General features: G+C 38.7%; 1 protein-coding gene and 1 pseudogene across 2 annotated transcripts in view; both read left to right on the top strand.

The window, feature by feature from the left end:
* SAMD12 (sterile alpha motif domain containing 12) overlaps nt 1-17,732 on the top strand; it is a 514,242-nt gene that overhangs the window by 297,115 nt on the left and 199,395 nt on the right. The gene's annotated exons all lie outside the window — the stretch shown is intronic.
* On the top strand, nt 13,353-13,710 carry LOC110200305 (ubiquitin-like protein 5 pseudogene; annotated as a pseudogene).

The following is a 17,732-nucleotide window of genomic DNA, read 5'->3' as shown; positions in this document are numbered from 1 at the left end:
TGAGATTATACTCTGTATTTACCTTTTCCGGTGGTTTTTATTTAAGTAAAGGTTGTGAGGAATTCATTCTTTTTCCAGCTCTGTGGAGTTGTTCTTGAATACAACACATGAACAAGCATTAGAGAAAGAAGTAGTCATTTATAACCATTTACATTCATACATACCTTGATTTGTTTTATCCTCATAGCAGCCTCACAAAGGTACAAGTATTATTAACTCTCTTTTATAGATGAAAAGCGAAGAGAGTCAGAGAAATTGAGAGACTTGCCCTATGCCACATAGTCAATAAGTATTGGATCTGAGACTTGAAACCATATCTTCTAATTTCAAGTATTGCGCTCTACCATTTGCAATACTGTTTATTGAGTAATCTTAGTATACTATGCACTACACCATACGTGGTTCCTGGCCTCCAGAACATTTCATAAAATCTCCAAATAGGAAGGAATCCACCAAGTCCAACCTGTACTTGAACAGGATTCTCGTCAGGGAAGTCATCATCCATTCACTGTTTGAATTGCCTCTGAGATGGGAAAAGATACCATCTCCTGAGACAACTGAGGAAGATACTTAAGAGGTTTATATCGGAAGTTTTTCCTGATATCGAGCTATAATTTCATTTTCTATGAAAGTTTTCCCTCATTTCTGTGACGTTGCTACATTGATGTGTGACCACATCAGTCAAGCCTTCCAGTTCAATGCTTATCCACGTATGTTTCTGTGCTGCCTGGGTCTGGATTGTAATCTCATACTCCCCTCCACCTATTAAACAACATCCCAGCCTTAGAACCATCTCCTTCATGAAGCTGGAAATAACTCCTCAAAGAATTCTGATTGTAACTCTACAATGTGCTTATAGAGGCAGCAGGACATAACAGATAGAAAGTTAACTTCAGAAGAATCTGAAAGTCCTGAATGCATATCCCTCCTCTGACACATACTGGTGTCACTATGGGCAAGATACTTCGTCTCTCAGTATCCTAGGCAAGCTCCTATAAGTTATACAGACAGGTACTAATCTTCACTGGTAATAAGCATAGCCCCTATCCATTGTAGAAATGTAGAAGATAGATGGAACACTGGGTTGGAGTACAGAAGATCTGAGCTCAGATACATACTATCTGCATGAGCCTCAGCAAGTTACTTAACTACTCTTAACCTCAGTTTCTTCACTGGTAAAATAATAAGAGTACCAACTTCATAGGGTTGTTGTGAGGCTCAGATGAACTAGTATATATAAAGTATTTTGCAAAGCTCAAAGCACTGTATCAGTGTTATTATCATCATTATTATATCACTTATGTGTGTGTTGCATCTCCCTCTTAATTTATTGAGGGCAGTGACTTCTGGATCCACTTATATATGCCCCTAGGTCTAACAAAGTGCTTTAATGATAAGAACATGATAAATGTTTATTGAATTAAGTTGAAGAAGGAAAACACAAGAAAACTTTAAACCTAAAGTAATGTCAGATAGGAAGGACTACTTTAATTAATCTTGTAAAAGATTCCATCCAGTTTGTTCTAGCTACTTTTTTATCGCACACTATAATCAATAATGTTTATTGTAATCAATAATAAGTTATCACAATGTAAAAATAGAAGTATTGGGTGAAAGTTGCAAAGAAGTGAATTTAAGTTTGGTGCCAGGAAAAAAACTACCTAACAAGTAGAATTATCCAAAAGTGAACTGGGACACCTTGGTAAGAAATAGGCTGCCCTTCGCTGGAAGTCTTCAAGGAAACACTGAATGACTTAGCACTTATCCAGTATGTTATAAAAGAGAGAACAGATTCTCCTTGAGGTAGGGGTTGGATTTGATCACTCTGAAGTCCCTTCCAAGTCTGAGATTCTGTGATTCTGCAAAAGCCATTTGCATGTCATCAGCATGCTTTTAAATTTTCAGTAATGACCTTCCAACCACAGCTTATATATCACTTTATATTTCTAACTTTCTAATGCTTTCATCATATAATATTGTTCATAAGTTGATTTCTCATTCTGCTTCTATTCTGGAAGCTTCTTGAAGGCAGGGACAATGTTTTGTCATAACATCATCTGTCTTTCATTTCTTCAACTTTAAATCATGCCCACCTAATGCAGAGCTCTACATACATAACCATGTAATGAAAGTCCATTGATTGATTCACTAATTGATCACCTTTCTAGAGAGAAGTTGCTGTGCTGAAATTCATTGCCAGTGAGGGAATATACTGTTAGCCCTTTCACATCTTGACTTTCCCCATTGTGGTTTTGATACGTTGTGGGTTGGCAGGAGAAATTAAATGGGCATTTTGGGGGAGTGTTGCAGAAGCTGCAGACAACAGCAAAAGGCCAGCAGATGATACAGAAAAAGTTTAGAAGCTCAGGAATGTATAAAATATATGCATATTTTTGTATAATATCAGCATATTTTATCTTTTAATACCATAATAATTCAGACTTCTTATCCGGTATGAAGGGAGGACCAAAAAATTTTGTGCAGATTTTCCAGATCATGAGGGCACCACGCCCCTAATCCTCATGATGTGGAAGGGATAACTATAGTTTTAGCTCCAGGAGATGCTTGCCCTATTCTTACTAGTGTTTATTTCTCTGCTTTTAGTAACATTAAATATGAGTATCCTGTTTGAATGTTCAGTCTTCTCTGTTTTAGTAAGTTAAGAAGCTTATTTTTACTTTCCTTTTTAAAGTTCTACTTGGGAAGAAAGTGTTTACCACATTTTAGAAGGATTTCTATACGTAGGGAAAGAATTATCCTTCTTTTCAAAGTCCAAATGGAGTAAGGCAAGGTAAATTTCCATGATTTTAGAAGCCTCCAGTTTTTTTTAACCACTTGACACAAAAGACTGAAGACTGGTGGTGCTGTTTCACCAATAATTTTCATTTCCTTAGTTATGAGATCTTTTAAGTGAATTGCCACTTCAAAGTGTAGTAATTGTGTGTGTTTATGAATTTTCTTCCCTGTTACATGGAAATTCTTACTTGCATTATGGTTTACCTCCTCACTATGATGAGCTCTCAGAACATACAATGTTGTTGATTAGTCCAACTCATTTAATGTGGGTTGAAAGCAAACTTTTCAAAATAGCTCCTCTCCAGCACGTCCTACTCATTTCTGATATTTAACTTGTTGGAAAATGAGCTTAGGTTTACCCTCACTCCTCCCACCCCCAGCCCCTCGAACCAGAAGATACCCATTTTTACTGTCTATTAGTAGCACTACCATCCCAGTTTACATGATCACAATCTTAAAGAATTTTATGCTTTTAGCTTTTGACTTCCATTATGCATAACCAAGTTCATGGTGCTGTTGTTCTGGTTGGATTTCTTACTCCATAGTATCTTTCAAACCATTCCTTCTTTTTGGTTTTCACAGTTGGCATTTAAAATCCTTCTGCCTTCAGCCTACCTTTCAAGACTTATTATACATTACTTCTCCTCATAGACCCTTCAGTCCAGCCAAAGTGTCCTCCTTGCTACCCCATACGACACTCTTACTTCCATGCCTTTCCAAAAGTTGCCCCACCCTACCCCCTGTTTCTAGAATACATTTTCTTCTCACCTCACCCAATCAATAAACCATGCCTCTGCCTTATAGATGCTCTACCTTCCTTCAGAGCCATGTGTCCTATATGACACTTTTCCCAATCACCCCCAACTATGTTAGTGCCTCCCTCAAAAAAAATTACTTTGTGCTTGACTTGTATTCACTCGATGCATATTTCACATTTATTTCTATGTGTATATGTCGTTCCCCTCAATCAAATGTAAATTTCTGGAGAGCAGAGACTGTTCAGTTTTTGTCTTTGTAGTCTAGCACAGGACTGTGGCGCGTGTAGGCATTTAGTAAGTACTTGTTCATTGATTGAATCTTGGCAGCCAGGACCTCAGTCCTGTTTATAAACCCTTATTTTCCTGTTTTACAAGGTCTCTGTGGGAAAAGCACTGTGGAAACCTTGAAGCTAACATAATTGGGTGTTATTATTATTTTATCGTTCTTGCCTTACTTATCTCAGGATTACTATGGCAGCATCTTATCTGATCATCCTGTGTTCCTACATAAAAGTATTTGGGTTTGTTGCCAATTTTATTAAATCTGAAAGATAGGATTAGAGCTGAAATGGAACCCCCAAAAAATCTGCCCCTCTGGTTCCTCAATGTTTTTCATAAATGAGCAGACTGAAAGAGTTTAAGTGACTCACCCAGCATCACACCAGTAGCAAATGTCACAGCTGAGGTTCAAATCCAGGTCCTTTGACAATAACTTGAGCACTCTTTTTCTCTCTACTCTACTATGATATTTCTTATCTAAGCATTCCAGAGCCTCCGTCAATGATTACATCTCTTGAATTTCCTCCCTGATTTCTCCCCCTTTGCTTCAACCAAATTAAACCATTAGATGTGCCCTGCCTGTATAATATTATTGTTGTTGTTTGTCTTTCATTCTCAAAGTGGACCATGACATTAAGAAGCTAATGCCATAACTTGCAGGTGATTTAAGTGAAGGAGGGCTGTACAAAGTCACCAGCCTCACCTTCTTCAGAGCTGTCTGGTCCAGTGGCAAGATACGTATCAGGTTGACTGGAGATGGCTCCACCACTAGTAGTACAACTAGAAAGAGTATACGTAGAGGGAACAGGTATAAGGCGAATTTGAGGGAATGACATAAAAAAGAAAGGAAGTCAGCTGGCTGGTTGTTAAAGGAAAGCACAGGAGGGAAGGTTCTTCAACCCTGGGTGTAGTAAGTAGCAGCTGCATCTGGTAGTATCAGTGTGGGATGGGGGAGTCAACTTAGGCAGGGATTGTGCAATAAGAAAGATATTAATAAGATGCAGATGTCTATGTAGGATGGACAGGATGATAAAAGGCTAAAATTTGGACCATCTGAAAATGAAGAAAACTGTGGTGTCTCAGTTATTTAGTCAGTAAACATTTATAAAGTGCCTACAAAATGCCAGGCACTTACGAAGAAAAAGAAAAGCCAAAGACCTCAAGGTCCTCACAGTCCAGTGGGGAGGCAATATACAAATAGCTGAAGTACAATCAAACTACATACTGGATAAATTGGAAATGTTGTTGTTATTGTTGTTGTTGTTGTTGTTGTTTCCCCTTCCTTCTTGAAGAGGACCATGATATCACAAAAGCGATGCTGTGACTTGCAGGTGGATTGGATTTAAGTGAGGGAGGACTGTGCAAAGTCACCAGCCTCACTTTCTCCTCCAGAGTCATCTGGGTGCAGTGGCAAGATATATAAATCAGTATGATTGGAGATGACCCTGCCTGTATAATGTAGACATTAAACAGAGACCCTCTGCTGAGCTTTAGAATTTATATCCAAAGCTCTGCAGATCAAATTTTGCCCTGGCAAATTTGCAAGTAGATGGGAACCTTATCTGCAAGTTATTTTAAAGGGAAAATCATACCTGATACAAAAATACTGCCATTTCTTTTGATGCTGACCCTAGAAGACCTTTGACTATAAGAAGAAAGGAAGTTGTTGTTTTTTTATGTAGGTCAGAGAATACCAGATTTGAGGAAAGAGGGAAATTCATTCAGTTTTTTTATTTGCAAATTCTGTCTCTCTCTCCCTTCCTTCCTTCATTGAGAAGTCAAGAACAATAAAACCCATTACCAGTATACTGTAGTTGGGCAAAATAAATTCCTGTATTAGCTATGTTCCAAAAGAGAAGGAAGAGGAGGAGGAGAAGAAAAAGAAAGAAAGATAGAAAAAAGAGGGAGGGAAGAAAGGGAGGAAGGAAAGAAAAGAAAAGGAAATATGCTTCAATCTGCACTCTGAGTCAACCATCTCTCTAGCTGGGGGTGTGTGACATGTTTCATCATGAGTTCTTTGTAATTGTGGTTGGTCATTGCGTTGATCATTTCTTAAGTCTTTCAAAGTTGTTTGTCTTTACAGTATTGCTATTATATATACGTGTGTGTGTGTGTGTGTGTGTGTGTGTGTGTATTGTTCTTCTCATTCTGCTTACTTCAGTTTGCATCATCATGTAAGTCTTCCCGAACTTTTCTGAAACCATCATCTTCATAAATTCTAATAGTATAATATTATTCCATCATATTCCTATATCATCATTTGTTCATCCTTTTCCCAATAGATGGGCATGCCCTTAGTTTCCAGTTCTTTGCCACTAAAAAGAAAACTGCTATAAATAGTTTTGTACTTATAGGTCCTTTCCCTTATGTCTTTGATTGCTTTGGAGTATAGACCTAATAGAGGAATTGTTAAGTCAAAGGGTATGCAGAGTTTAATAGTTTTTTGACCATAGTTCCAAATTGGTTTTCAGAATGGTTAGACTAGTTCATAACTCCACCAATAGTACATTAGTGTTTCCTGTTTTCCCACATCCCCTCCAGCATTTGTACCTTTCCTTTTTTGTCATCTTAGGCAACCTAATGGGTATGATGGAGTACCTCAGTGTTGTTTAAATTTGCATTTTTCTAATTACTAGTAAGTTAGAGCATTTTTTCGTATATCTATTAATAGCTTATACCAGATAATTTAGTTAAATAGCAATTAATAGCAGTAAAGAAAACGTACCAATCTGAATTGTTAAATTTCTTTAAATCTTAATTCATCATCTATTTTATTTCTAATCAATCCTGATTAATATACTATCATTTCAATGAAAAATTATATTAGTATAAGAAGGATAGAGCAAAGAAGACCTGTTTTCAAGTCCTTCCTCTTGATTCACACTTGATGTGTGATTCTGAACAAGTCTTCTAACCACTGAGTGCTATAAACAGTTCTTTAAGGTTATAAGAGAAGGTGTCCACCTGAACTTTTAGGAGTTTTTTCATGTGAGAATTTCCTGTATCAATGAAATAATTGAAATCACAGCTGTTTCTCTAACTGCAACATCACAGCTTTTACAGTTCATGCTATGTCTATGTATATATATGTGTGTATGTGTGTCTGTGTGTGGAGAGATTTATACACACAGGCACATACACATATATACACACACACCTACATAAACATGTGTTATCTTATATTCATGCATACGTGTATATATTACATATACACACGTAACCATGCTTTCCATTTTGCCCTTTTTTTTAGTCATTCTATGTACCTTCTTTTAATCATTCCCTCCCCCCCCCAAAAAAAAGTATCTCTCTGATTAAACCATGCTACTAATATCATGATTCCAAACTGTTTTGGAACTGTAACACCTTATATTTGTTTGCTTTACTAACACCCACTTCTCCCCAGTCACCAGAAATACAATATGGTGTTTATTTATTTATGTTTAATTAAAGTTAATTAGAATTCATTTTGTTTTAAATTTTTGCATACAACTGTATTATAGCCTTTGAGATAATTGGAATACCCTTACAGTTATGATAGTTAGATGAATATGTGATTTTGCTGGTGTTTATTCCCTCCATTCATAAGTCCTGCCCACACCTTCTCATCTTTTATGCTTCCTGTTCATTATTTTCCATAAATCTTCCATAGAAGATTATAACCAAAGCATGACAAATTTTCCTGTTCTTTTTTTTTCCATATCTCTTAGGTACCAGTGTAGTCCTTGTGTTATTCATCTACTAACTTTCCTTCCCACTTGACCAATCTACCTCCTTTTCCAATAATGCATTCTCTCCAATGTCCTGCTTTTAAAAGATGTCAAGGAGTCATGGAGTCACTTTACCAGGTCACAAAGTCAAAATTAGGAATCAGTGAGCAGTATGCCCAGGTTACATTAGATTAATTTATGCTTGTGTTGCTATATAAATGTTTTAAGTTATTTTCATATCTGCATGGTCCAGCTTTCCAGTTGAATTATACAGCTATCCCTTCCACATTGTCACTTTCCCCATCACAGTTTCGATATATCATGGGTCCGCATAAGAAATTAAATGGGAATTTGGGGGGAGTTTTGTGGAAGCCACAGATGACACAGAAAAAGTTAAGAAACTCAGAAATGCATAAAAGATATATATATATAATGCTAAGGGAGTCACAAGACATAAAATTTTAGGGTGGAGAAGTGCATGGAAAACACTTTTTAAAATACTGATTTCACTTTGGAAGTTTTTTTGACTTATTGGCTGTTTTAGGAGTCATTGATTCAATTAAAGTCCTGTGCAGTTGCCAGCTTGTCCAACCTTTAATCTGGTCAGCATATGAACTCTGTCTGTGTGTGGCTGTTGTGCTCATGAGTAGGATAACTGGGGACAGGAGGTTTGCCAATAGCCATGTCATGTGCTTCTCTGTAATTAATCAACATACCAACATATTTTATCTTTTAATACCATAATAATTTGGACTTCTTCTCTGGTATGAAGGCAGGGCCTAAAAGTTTTACCCAGATTTTGCAGATCACGGAGATGCCAGGTCCCTAACCCTGACAATGTGGAAGGGATAACTGTAATCTTATCAATAGTAAGCATTCCATATTCCATTCCCGTATATCTTATCCCATGACCACAAGCAGGTGCTCTACATACAGATAGCACTAAAAAATAAATTCCCAGTTCACCAAAGTTTTCTCCATAAGCCCATTGCCAGTCAGTGAGTAAACATTTATTAAGTGCCTACTATGTGTTAAATGCTGGGAATTCAAAGGAAGGAAGAAGATAATCCTCGCCCTCAGGTAACTCACAATCTAGGCCCTCTGAGGCCTAGAATAGGTCTCAGGCTGACCTCAAAGCTCTTAGCACAGAATATTACTTCAGTTTTCAATGTCTACCTGCCATTATAAAGCCTAATCTAATTTCTAGGGTACTTTGGTTTCCCTAGAAACTTCTGGTCCAGCTATAGGCCTTGTGTCCTTTAATTTGCTTGAAAAACCAACGGTGTTTTCATTTTAATTAATGGAGAAAATAAACAAATCAAAAAGACTTTATGAAGGATCAAGAAACTAGTAGGCTCAAGGATACAGAGATTTTTTTAAATGCTCGCAAGTCTTTGCCTTCAAAAGAGCTCATGGTCGTATGCAAATAATTGTAATACAGGGTAGAATGTGATTAGGAAAGAGAATGGACCTAGAAAGAGTAGTCTAGAAAAAAATTTGAACAGGGACAGAACACTTTTAGATTGGGGCTGGGGTGGCCTAGTAAGTATTCGTGGATGAGATTACATTTTGGAAAATAAAGAAGCTACACAGAAATAACTGATTTTAAAAGCAAGTCTACTAATGGGAGTCATAAGACATAAAATTTTAGGGAATACAGAACTTCCTAGGGCAGAGAAGTTAATGGAATATCTTTTTTAAAATACTGATTTCACTTTGGAATTTTTCTGACTTATTGGCTGTTTTAGGAGTCATTGATTCAGTTGCAATCTTGTGCAGTTACCAGCTTGTCCAACCTTTAATCTTGTCAGCATATGAACTCTGTCTGTTTGGCTGTGGTGCTCATGAGTAGGTTAACTGGGGAAGAGGGGGTTTGCCAATAGCCATGTAATGTGCTTCTCTGTAATTAATAAAACAACAAGATACTCGCGCCTGCTGGGCTGCACACCTAGCTACATTAGATTAACAGGGAATAGATAAACAACAATGCACCCAGTTGCTGACAAATAAAATCAAAGGTATTTCAATCCTTGGTCTACCCATCAAAAGCAGAAGAGACGTTGAAGGTTGTTTATGGTATCATAAATCTTTGACATAGAATCTACATTTTTTTAGTATCAGGTTTTGTTTAAAAACAATCTGCTCAGTGGTTCAAGAGTAGAGATTATTGGATGTTTCCAGTGGCTTAAAGGAAAAAAAAACAGCGACAAAGAAGCCTTTTTAAAACAACATTTTGTTGTTTCTAAGCCAGGAAGTATCTTTTTAAATATACATGCAGCAAGGAACATGGATTTTTTAGACTGTATTTAACCTTTAATTTACTAATTAAGAGCTGTGTAGTCCTTCCAGAGAGGGCTAAAAATTGTTCAGAACTGCATTTTCAGTCCATTGGAAAGGCACTATAATATGATTTCTTTCTGAATTTATATTTCTTATGGGAATTTATATTATTACTATTTCCTCCTATTAACATCATCAGCTCCGGAATATTTTCAGCCAATAATCTAAACTTATCTGACAGGCTTTTCCCCAAGACTGGTGAAGAATCAGTGCATCTATTCCTATCAAGGCAGTAAATAACTGACTGCAACCGCAGGATAATTTACATTAACACCTTTTTTTCTCTACACTGAAAAAAGTGCTCCAGTGAAAGGATAATCATTTCTAATTGGGATCAAGTGAGTACCCAAGTGTTGGCTCCTTTGAGATGCTGGCAGGTAAGAGAAAATAGAGATGTATTCATTTTGGAAGGTTCCTCTGGCATCCTTGCCAGGAACTGCAGAGATGACTGGCTGACCTTGAGGTCTTTTCTAGGTCTGGTGTTTGGTGATTGGCTGGTATCTTTAGGCTTCCAGACTTCATGCTAGCAGTTCCTAAACAAGATGAATCTTTAGCTCATCTGGAGAATATAATTAACAGGTGGGCCTGGAGGGAATAATTTCCTCCTTCTAAAATTCTCTGATTTATCTTACTTTTATTCAATTCATTTCAGCAAAGCTGTGTGAAGTACCTACTATTTACAAGATACTGTGCTATAGTCAGCAACAAAATTGACAGTGCCCTCAAGGAGCTGACAATCTAGCAGAGGGGAATTACCAAGTGAAATTTATGTGATTATCAGCCCCAGATTCCATGCTTCCCTTTTCTCTATTCCACTGGAAAGGATGGTATAGATAAGGAAATACAGGGTAATTTAAGGAGGATGTAAGCACAGACAACTAGAGGAATGGGGAAATGAGGGATGGCTTTATGAAAGAGGTGGGGCCTGAGCAGAGTTGAGGAGGAAGAGAACAAGTCTGAGAGGCTGGAGACGAGGGAGGGATGGATGCATTCTCACCATAAGAATTGGTGCGTTCAATGCAAAGAAGTGAGAGATCACATGACAGATTTGGGGAAAGAGCTAGCCTGAAGTGGAATAAGGTGAAATAATACTGGAAAGGTAGGTGGGAGCCAGATTGTGAAGGGCCTTAAGCACCAGGCCGAGGTGCTTTTATTTTATCCTAGAGGCAAAAGGCAGTAAAAGAAGGTTTCTGAGCTCAGGAGAAAGAAATGGTCAGTCAGACCCTTCCTGCACTTATGGATATTATTTTTGACAGCTGTGTCTAAAAGATGGATTGGAGAAAGGAGAGACTGGGGAAAGCAATTAGGAGATTATTAAATTTTTAAAAAATATATTAGACTTAGCATACCCCTGAAAAAGAGTTGTGAAAATGCAACTCTACCCTTTCCTCCTCTGCAGGTGGGGAGACTATGGTTACAGAACCTTACCTTGAGGCAGGTAGGTGGATCTGAAGTCGGGAATCCTGAATTCAAATTCAGCCTCAGATATTAGTTGTGTGACCCTGAGCAAGTTACTTAACCGCTGCCTGCCTCGGTTTCCTCATCTGTAAAATGGAGATAATAACAGCACCTCCCTCACAGGTTAGTTGTAAGGATAACATGAGTAAATATTTGTAAAGCTTTTGCAAATCTTCGCGTACTGTGTAAGTGCTAGCTATTACTGTTGTGACAATGTCAGACTAATTTTCTTCTCTCTTTTATTCTTTGTTAATGATAAATACACTTAGCATTTACATAGTGGTTTAAGGCTTGCAAAAGTCTTTACAAATATTATCTCATTTTTATCTTCACAAAAACACTGGGAGGGTAGGTACTATTATCTCCATTTTACAGATGAGGAAAATGAAGCAGACAAATTAGTTGAAATACCCAGGGTCCCACAACTAATTAGTGACTAGGGGCAGATCTGAACTGAGGTCTTTGTGACCTCAGGGCCAGTGCTCTATTCACTATACTATCTAGTTGTCTCACCTTACACCCAACTCCTGTTCTTGGAGGATGACTTTCTGGGATAGTAAAGGAGGGGAGAGTAATGTTTGGAAAGGAAGGTGTTGTAAGAAGAAAACATGTCAGTGTTTTTTAAGAAACTGGAGCAAAATTGCAAAGCCCTATTGCCTGTCCCTGATAGGCTTTTCCTGGCATTAGTGTTTCTTCTCTCCTTACTTATCAGGAAACAGGGATAGGTAAGGATGAATGTAGTAGAAGGCTGAGGAGATGCAATGAAATTACTGGAGTGAGTGGAAAAGATCCCTACTGCAGGACAGTTTCCAAAGAGGAAGGGAGGGTCACAGCTTTAGCCCCCATGGCCTCTGCCACATTGGACTGAATGAGAAACTAGATGCTTGTCCCCTTATATCCCAATTATGGTCATAGAAGCTGAGGGTTGGAAGAGACCTCAAACGCCATCTCCTTCAACTAGGCCTAAACAGTTCTTTCTATAGCATCTCTGCCAAGTGATCATTTAACCTCTAGTGAGAGAGAAGCCCCTGCCTCCCGAGGCGACCAGTTCCATATTTAGATATATCTGCTTAGTAGGACTTTCCCCCCCTTATATCAATCTTAAATCTGTGTTTCTGGACCTTCCAAGTCTTGCTTCTTGTTCCGCTCTCTAGGGCCAGTCAGAACAAATCCAATCCCTCTTCTATGTGACATTCCTTCTAATACCTGAAGAGAGCTATGGTATTTCCCCAAAGTATTCTTTTCTCCAGACTTCTAGAATCTCTCTCTCTCTCTCTCCCCCTCCCTCCCTCCCCCCCTTCTTCCTTCTCCTCTCCTCCTTCCCTATCCCTTCCCCCTCTCTCCTTCCCTCCCTCTCTCTATCTCTCCCTGTGTGTCTCTGTCTCTGAATCCTTCCCTCTTTCCCATCCCCCTCACCTTGGCAGTACTGTTTATATCTGTGTGGTGCCCACTTTTGCCACCATGCTTCTCTGGTAGTTTCTAACCAGTGGCAAAGACAATATTGTAATAATATTCATGTTCTGCTTTCACGTGTAAGAGAAGGTTTTTTTATTGTATTAGCCAATGAGAACACTCCATAAATCTGCTTAAATGCTCAAGCTTAGAAACACAGCCAAGCCCTCTGGTTTCCTGGAATTATTTCCAAAGCAACAAATTTGTCCGACTGCAGAGCAGATTCCTGTCCATCTTTATCTTTCTTGAACTGACCTCATTTTCTCTATCTTTGTTTGGCCATCCAGATCAGCAACTACTTTAGCCGTGAATGTGTCACTACTCGGGTTCAACAAGTAGGGTACCTGGCCACAACCAGAGGAAAAGATGGAGACGCCATTCAATAGCCAGTGTTTAACCATTAGATAGGGTGTATAACATACAGGAGTATTGTCAAACCAAATAGAAATCGGGTTCCCAGTGAGCCATATACTCAGAAAACCACATATCAACATTATCTATATTCTCTTGTATTTTTATTTTTTTGTTATGTATTTACAAAATATATTTTAATCTTGTTTGTGTTACAACGGGGGTATTGGAGGATACATATGGTTGAGTATTTGACACTTGGTGTAGTGGATGCTAGGTTTGACTTGAAAGTAGGAAGCCTTGAAAGCGCATGCACAGTGAGGTCAGAGCGACAGCTGCTGGTGGCTGAGGGTGTCCGGGAACCATGATCGAGGTTGTGTGCAAGGACAGGCCGGGCAAGAAAGTCCGTGTGAAGTGCAGCCCTGAAGACTCCATAGGGGATGGCTCATATGGGCACACATTGGAATTAGATTGTCCTAAAGAAGTGGTACACGGTGTTCAAGGACCGCATGACCCTGGGGGACCATGAAATCCACGACAGAAAGAATCTGGAGCTCCATTACCAATAGGGGATGGCCAGCACCCAGACCTGCACCTCTTCCCTCCTTTTTTTATTTGTTTATTTTTAATTTAATTTTTTTAATTTTTTCCATATGCTTTTGAGTTGAAAATTTTTCTCCCTTTTCCTCCCCCCTACCCTCCCCAAGACGGCACACATTCTGATATAGGCTTTACATTTACATACCCATTAAACATATTTTCACATTAGTGAAGTTGTAAGTAAAAATTAAAACCAATACGAGGAACCATCAGAAAGATGAAACAAAACTCAACAGAAGGTAAAAATAAATGATAGCTTTCGACTTCCATAGTTCTTTCTTTGGATGTGAACAGCATCATCCATCCCGAGGCCTCTGGAAATGTCTTAGATCCTCATAATGCTGAGAAAGGTTCAGTTTAACAATCTTAGTCATTGCATAACGTGGCTGTTATTGTGTACAAAGTCCTCTTGGTTCTGTTCACTTCATTCAGCATCAGACTATATAAGTCTTTCCAGGTTTTTCTGAAGTCAGGCTGTTCATCATTTCTTATAGCACAATAGTATTCCATTACATTCATATACCACAACTTGCTCAGCCATTCCCCAATGGATGGGCATCCTCTCAATTTCCAATTCTTTGCCACCACAAAAAGAGCTGATATGTATATTTTTGTACATGTGGGTCCTTTTCCCGTTTGTTTGATCTCTTTGGCATATAGCCCTAGAAGTGCTATTGCTGGATCAAAGGGTATGCACATTTTCCCTCCTTTTTTTAAAAAATATAAATGTCTAATAAAACAACTTTTAAAAAAGAAGAAAGTTAATAGAGCAGCTTCCATCGGGCTTCCAGTGGCCTTCAACTACAGATAGGAGGTGCAAGTGCTTTAGAAATCAACCAGTGATGGATGCAGAGAAACTGGGCAAGACTGGTATGAACTGCTGCAAGTTGAAGTGAGCAGCCCCAGAAGAACAATTTATACAATAACAAATATTATAAGGATAAGCAACTCTGCAAGACTTAGAAACTTTGATCAATACCGTAACAGACCGTAATGCCAGAGGACACAGGATAAAACACTGCTGTTCACCTCCAGAAAGGGAGGTGATGGACTTGGTGTGGAGATAGAGGCATAGTTCTTTTTTTTCTTTTTAACATGACCAACACAGAAATTTGTTTTTGCTTTACGCTACGTGTTTGTAATATGTTTTGTTTTCTTGGTTTCTCTGAGGAAGGAAGTGGAGATGAGAAAGAATTCATAACTGAAAATAAAATGTAATTTAAAAAGAAAAAGAAATCAGGAAGCCTTGGGTTCAGATCCCATCTTTGAAACTTACTTCCTGTGCAGCCACAAGCAATCAATCGTTTTAACTCTCCCCAGTCAGTTTCTTCATCTATAAAAAGGCTATTAAGGGCCAGATAGTTGGCACAGTTTATAGAGCGCCAGCCGTGGAGTCAGGAGGACCTGAGTTCAAATCCAGCCTCAGGCACATAACACTCCCTAGCTGTGTGACTGTAGGCAAGTTACTTAACCCCAATTGCCTCACCATAAAAAAAAAAATTAAAAAAAAATTTTAAAGTTATGTAACCCGAGTCCCAAAGCTGATTGGTGTGGAACTGTCTCCTCATTGGTGGATATCAGTGCCCTGTGGCTGCATGAGGGGGGCTGGGCAGAATTGGTAAGATGGGTAGAGAAAAGAGATCAGTCTCTTCAGTCTCTTTGGCTATTTGGGGCTCTTCTGGCTTGTGGCTGGAAAGAGATGGTGGATGATGCCAAGCCTACTTAAGGTTGCTGAAGGGAGAAAAAAACTGGGCAGAAGCCAATATGAGAGGAGCTGGCAATCTCCATCATGTCCCTATCCCCAGTTTGCTACACTAGATTCTTTGAAGAATTTCCACTTTGGCTAAGATCTGAGGCTTTCTGTCTCCATTGAGCTGAGTTATCCCACTCCCAATGGGAGAGCTCCTTCAGTCTATATTGTCTGGCATGTATTCTCCTATGTATATTTTCTTGGATTTCTGTTTTGCTATTGACATGGACAAATGGGATTCTTTACCACTTGCTATGTGTGTTCATTGTAGAACTATCATTTAGTGGGAAGAAGTCAAGATAGAAAACAACATCCTCCTTTCAAAAATGACAATGCTAGAAGGGATGTGGAAAAATGGGTACACTAATGCACTCTTGGTGGAGTTGTGAACTGATCTGACCATTCTGGAGAACAATTTGGAACTATATTCAGAGGGCCATTAAATCGGTGTGTATCCCAAAGAGATTTTTAAACAGGACTATTTATAGAAGCTCTTTTTGTAGTGATAAAGAATTAGAAACTGAAGGTATGCCCATCAATTGAGGAACGATAGAACAAGTTTTGGTATGTGATTGTGATGAAATACTATTGTGCTATAAGAAATGATGACCAGGGTGGTTTCAGAAAAACCTGAGAAGACATATATGAACTAATGCAAAGAGCTGTTGCTAGAGGTATCAGTTCTGCCTTCCTTCAAGCCACACATCAGGACAGCACCACATGCCATGCTACATGTAGAGGACAGCCTCACCACATTTATGATCATTTTAGTGCCCTCTGCACAGGATTGTTGTGATATACAAACAAGAGGATGTTTGTAAAATCTTTTACCAACTTTTAAGTGCTATGTAAATGTCAGTTGCTGTACTAATTATTTATTGGGATAGGGAATTAAAAATCCTCAATTACATTGCACCTCAGTTTTTCCAGCTATAAAAATGGGAAGAATAAAGATTTCTACATTCATGACACCTGAACAAAGAATTTTGAACAGCACTGTATGACATAAGTGGCATATAGGTTGATGCCAGAAATAGTTCCATGTGGATCTGTGACATGTACACAAATATACAGATACATTTGTTGGTCGATCACTTTTCAGTCATGTCTGACTCTTCATGACCCCATTTGGGGTTTTCTTGGCAATGGTTCTGGAGTGGTTTCCTTCTCCAGTTCATTTTACAGATGAGTAAACTGAGGCAAATAGGGTTAAGTGACTTGCCCAGGGTAACACAGCTAGTAAGTATCTGAGGCTGGATTTGAATTCATGACACTGAGACTTCCCACGTATAAGGATATTCCTGATCTGCACTGCTTATTGATGCATTTCCCAACACTGCTAATAAGCCTGTGCTGATTGATATAGCCACAGTCATCAGTCACTTGATCACACGTGTGAAGGAAATGTGTTTGTGAGATGAGTTTAGGGCCCTGGAATGTAATAAAGTTAATTGGCCCATACCGGGAGCAAACCTATGACCTTGATTTCATTAGCATTATGTTCTAGCCCAGTGAGCTGACCAGGCTCTCTCTGTAACAGAGGTCATCAGTCTGACCTGAATCACAGCAGCTACCTGTGGGAGTGGATTGTCCTAGCTATGAAACAGTGCATGCTAACAGCTCACAAAATAAAGGGGAAGGAATGCTTTGTAAATTTAAAATGGCCAAGGGAGTTGGGATCATCCCATGGTGGGAATGGTTTTTCAAACAGCATTGGAAAATTTAGGATACATTTTTTTCATAAAAGTAAAATACATCCATTTCTTGTTTATTCAGACCTCAGTCCTCTCCCTTGAGGAGTACACAGATCCTAATGATTATTGTCAGTAGTAGTAGTCACATGGGTAGTTGTAGTAGTAGTATAAAATATAATGCTGATAACTAGCATTTCTATAGCATTTTAAAGTTCACAAAACATTTTACATATATTATCTCATTTGATCCTCACAGTAACCCAGTAAGGTAGATGCTGTTTTGCATACAAGGAAACTGAAATTTAGCTAGGTCAAATGACTTGCCTGTTGTTGTTCAATCGTGTGAGACTCTTCATGACCTTCTTTGGGGTTTTCTTGGCAAAGATACTGGAGTGGTTTGCTTTTTCCTTCTGCAGCTCATTTTATAGATGAGGCAGTTGAGACAGAGTTAAGTGACTTGCCCAGGGTCACACTGCTAGTATGTATTTGAGGCCAGATTTGAACTCAGGCAGATAAGTCTTCCTGTCTCCAGGCCTGGCACTCTATT

The sequence above is a fragment of the Phascolarctos cinereus genome, unplaced genomic scaffold (genome assembly GCF_003287225.1).
Source record: "Phascolarctos cinereus isolate Bilbo 61053 unplaced genomic scaffold, phaCin_HiC Scaffold_4;HRSCAF=312, whole genome shotgun sequence".
Taxonomy (NCBI): domain Eukaryota; kingdom Metazoa; phylum Chordata; class Mammalia; order Diprotodontia; family Phascolarctidae; genus Phascolarctos; species Phascolarctos cinereus.
This window is presented reverse-complemented; position numbering and strand designations above follow the sequence as displayed.